This window comes from Octopus sinensis, linkage group LG5 (genome assembly GCF_006345805.1).
Source record: "Octopus sinensis linkage group LG5, ASM634580v1, whole genome shotgun sequence".
NCBI classification, from domain to species: domain Eukaryota; kingdom Metazoa; phylum Mollusca; class Cephalopoda; order Octopoda; family Octopodidae; genus Octopus; species Octopus sinensis.
Genome location: NC_043001.1, coordinates 32187356 through 32192355, shown reverse-complemented (window position 1 = coordinate 32192355; position 5000 = coordinate 32187356). Strand labels below are relative to the sequence as shown.

The 5000-nt window shown below is 36.2% G+C and overlaps 1 long non-coding RNA gene across 1 annotated transcript in view; it reads left to right on the top strand.

Moving 5' to 3' along the window:
* LOC115212380 overlaps positions 1-5000 on the top strand; it is a 283564-nt gene that overhangs the window by 197105 nt on the left and 81459 nt on the right. The window contains exon 3 of the long non-coding RNA XR_003881713.2: positions 4460-4540. This is a non-coding gene — a long non-coding RNA (uncharacterized LOC115212380). The remainder of the gene's footprint in view (positions 1-4459; positions 4541-5000) is intronic.

The window sequence follows — 5000 nt, the reverse complement described above, 5'->3', positions numbered from 1 at the left end:
CACATCCTTAGAAAAATCCTATGAATTTAAATGTCTGTGTTGTAATACATGAAGACATTTCGCCACTGCCCCTGCCAGTTCCCCGCCCCAAGATTTCAGTCATACTCTGACATGTCTTATCCTTCACTCGCCCTACGACGCTCGGTGTGTCTCGTTGAGTGATTGTAACAAACGTACATATTAAAGTAAGTAGTAACAAGAAGAAGAAGAAGAAGAAGAAGAATCACTTCTACTAAGAGCGCAAGGCCTGAAATTTATGGGGAAGGGACTAGTCGATTGCATCGACCCCAGTGTTTCACTGGTACTAATTTTTTTTTTTAGAGTACTGAAGGATGAAAGGCAAGGTCAACCTCGGCGGAATTTGAACTCAGAATGTAAAGACAGACGAAATGCCGTAAAGCATTTCTCCAACGATTTAGCAAGCTCGCAGGCATAATATCATGAAAGAAAGAGAAAAGATTGATAAATATGGAGACCTGAGAATTGAAATCGCTAAGACGTGGCAGCTATGAGAGTCAAACATAAAGGTTGTCCCTATTGTCATCAGAGCACTTCGTTCAATACCAACCAATCTGAAGAAAAAACATCTGGAAACTTTAGAAATAACCTACAATCTAGGTGTATTGCAAAAGTCGACATTATTTGTAACTGCACGCATATTGCATGAAGTACTGTCTGTCTGACAGAGAGTACAAACCCCCGGCAGACACGATATCTTCAATCAACAACATCTCGATAATAATAATAATAATAATAATAATAATAATAATAATAATAATAATAATGAATGCACTGATGCAGTACCAGGCAGTGGCTCCCATGGCAGCTGATAAGTGTTATCATGTACGTTGTTTTGTCTTGGTATAAAAGATGGGCTACAGCAAATATTCTGCCCAATACCACAGATTTGCTTGTCAGTTGTTTGACCTTAACCAGTTGACCATAGTGGCTTCGTGACCATATCCCTTAGTGGCTGACGATATGTGCATCTCTGATCACGAGCAGAAGTAGTGAGGGAGCATTATAGCCATGTGTTGAGAGGGATTCTTTGGGGTTTGAATATTTCACATTTGGAAACATGGTGTTTCGTTCAACATCCTTAAACAACCCTTATTCAGCGACCTTTTGAGCGGAATGGGTTACTCGACCAGAAGAACATTCTAATTGGGCCCCCCAGCAAGGTCATGTGATGTTTATCTTGATATGATATCACCACATCGCGCACATATGGTTGTGATGCATGTGCCTAGTGTACGCTTGTCAGACGGGTAGTCATGATGGGTATGCTGGGCTTCGTATATTTTACCCCAGTGTCCCTTTGATGGCATGCACTACTCTCTCACTCAATGATAATAATAATAATAATAATAATAATAATAATAATAATAATAATAATAATAATAATAATAATAATAATACTTTCTATTATAGCACAAGGCCCGAAATTTGGAGGGAGAGCGTTAGTATATTACATCGACCTCAGTGTTTCACTGGTACTCAATTTATCGACCCCGAAGGACGAGAGACACAGTCGACCTCGGCGGAATTTGAACTCAAAACATTGTGACGGGCAAAATATCACTAACCATTTTGCCTGGTGTGCTAACGATTCTGCTAGCTCACAGCTTTAATAATGATGATAATGCCCTGATGCAGTACCTGGCAGTGGCTCTAATGGCTTTTTATCGTAACTGATTGGAAGTGTTATCATGTATATTGTTTTGTCTTGGTATAAAAGATGGGCCACAGTAAATATTCTGCTCAATACCACAGATTTGTTTGTCAGTTGTTTGACCTTGTGCTTGACGATATGTGCATCTCTGATCATGAGAGCAATAGTGGGGCTGCATCATAGCCATGTGTTGAGAGGAATTCTTTGGGGCTTGGATAATTCATCTCTGGAAATATGGGTGTTTCGTTCAACATCTCTACAAAAATCTTATTCAGGAACCTTTTGAGCGGGATAGGCTACTCGACCTAAAGAAAATTGTACCTGGGCTCCACCTGCAAGGTTGTGCCCTGTTTATCTTGATATGAATCACTATGTCGCGTACATACGGTTGTGATGCATGTACTTGGTGTATCCTTCTCAGACAAGTAGTCATGATGTGTATACTAGGCTTCGTATATGTGTACCCCAGTGTCACTTCAATGGCATGAGCTGCTCTCTCACTCAATAATAACAACAATAACAACAATAATAATAATAATAATAATAATAATAATAATAATAATAATAAGAAGAAGAAGAAGAAGAAGAAGAAGAAGAAATTAAGCTAAACTAAATACAAAAGAAATAGACAAAGAAAAATACCAGCAATGGTTGAGAAGCTCAGGACTCAAAGCAGAGACAGCACAAGACCAAAGCCTCCCAACCAGAAATTACCAAAAACATGTAATGAAAAGAAATAAAACAAGTAACTGCAGAATATGAGGAGATGGACAAGAAACAATAAATCATATTATCTCTGGCTGCCCAGTCCTGGCTAAGAAGGAATATATTCACAGACACGAAAGAGTTGGGACCTACATATACTGGAAGCTATGCCAACATTATGGAATAACAAAGGAAAAAAGATTGTATAGGCACACACCAGAAAAGGTCACAGAAAACGAGAAAGCAACCATGCTCTGGGATATGCCAATACACACAGATAGAGAAATTAAGGCCAACGGACCAGATATAGTTGTCAGAGATTATGAAGAAAAAAATGCCTTCTAATTGATGTATCAATACCAGTAGATGACAAAGTGTCTCTAAAAGAAATGAGAAACTTTCAAAATACAAAGACCTGGAAATAGAGGTAACCAGAATGTGGAATCAAAAAAACAGAAACAATTCCTATCATAGTAGGTGCATTAGGTATGATAAAAAATATTCAGACAAATACATAACAAAAGCACCATGACTTACAAACACATATAACATACTGAAAATTGCACTACTAGGCACTGCACACATCCTACGCAGAACACTTTCAATACAGTAACCATCAGAACATCACAAAAAATCACATTACATACCAGAGGCACACAGAGCTGCGCTAGGTAGTGAAGTGAAAGCACGTTATAATAATAAAACTACTGAATGATATTAATAATAATGATGATGATGATGATGATGATGAGGATGATGATGATGATGATGAGGATGATGATGCATCTCTAATCACGAGCTGAATCAGTGGGGGAGCAACATAGCCATCTGTTCAGAGAAATCCTTTGAGGTGTGGATAATTCACCTTTGGAAAGGGTTGTTTTCTTCAACATCCTTAAACAACCCTTATTCAGGGACCTTTTGAGCGAGATGGGTTACTCGACCTAAAGAAATAAATTATAACTCGACCCCACCTGCAAGGTCATGCGCTGTATATCTTGATATGAGATTACCATATCCCGTACATATGGTTTTGATGCATGTGCCTGGTGTACCCTTATCAGACGGGTAGTCACGATTGATATACTGGGTTTCGTATATTTTACCCCAGTGTCACTTTTCATGGCATGCACTGCTCTCTTACTCAAGAAGAAGAAGAAGAAGACTGTATTTTCTGGAACATCATTCCTCACTTCTTCAATCTACCCCACTTCTCACCATGAGAATGTTTTATATATATATATATATATATATATATGGGTGGCTTACTAGCAATTTTACAACCTATGTATGTGTGTGTGTATCTAAATATATATACATATATATATATATATACATACGTGTACATATATATATATATATATATATATATATATATATAAACATACACGCATAAATTTATAACTATATAAATAAATGCATATATCATATATATGTATATATGTATGTGTGTTTGTGTGTCTATATAAAGTTGTTTTTGATTGAAAAAAAACTTATAATGCAATATGAAAACAACCTTTGATGTAATTTAATAATTCTTTATATTTCGCGTAAGGTACTCATAAACAGAGGGGAAAACTTTTCAAAGCTATTCACCCGATTAGTGGTCAACTTGTAAATAAAAGCCATATATGAAAAGGCTTCTTGTTTATCTCGTCCTCTGTGCTTCGACAAAAAGAACTTTTGAAACTGAAAGGCATGTTGGCTGAATTCTAGAGTTGGTTTCTCTTTCGAAGAATCCAAGTTCTCGTCCCTGCCATATCTGGGCATGCTCAAAGTTTTACTGCAAGAATTTCTATAATACTAAAAGTGTATTTTAAGCATTGAACTTGCGGGCTTTTCATGAATGGTAGATATATTGTAGGTATAATCTTTCTCTTATATTTTTCTTTGTATATTGATGTCATGTGTGCAACTTATTTCCACTACGGAGCAAATTATTATTTTGTCATCCTAAATAACAATATCTGGTCACCTTGGTATGTGATTTTTTTCTTATGTTTCACTAACATGTATTTGATCCATTTGTCACACGCTAATCATCTTTTTTACTTATATATTTTTCCTTTTATTCAATTCTAGATTCCTCTGGCTACCATAGTATGCCTTCAGGAAATGTAGTATCTGGACATTTTTTCTCGCGTTTGGCAATGATGTGGATAGGTATGTATATAAAATTTTTATTACAATTTCTTGGTTAGCATGCACCAAGATTTGGCTAACTGTTACAGATACACCTGTTGTTGTGAGTAGATAAACACCTCCCCACTGTTAACCCAATACCAAAGATGAATGCAAAAGTTGTGAAATGTGAGAGTAGAAGTTTCCACGACCACTAGACTGGTACCAAAGTTATTGACAACGAAGAATGATTGGTAAAAATGATTTCGGTCTGATTTGAACAAAGAATGCAAAAAGTAAGACAAAATATATCTGGTAATGCATTCAACCCAATTCCCCAAAACTATGCTAAGGGAGAGGCGTCTATCTATCTATTCTGTGTGTGTGTGTGTGTCTCTCTCTCTTTATATATATATACATATATATCTATACGTGTCTCTCTCCATATATAAATATATAAATATATATATATATATATTATATATATATATATATTATATAT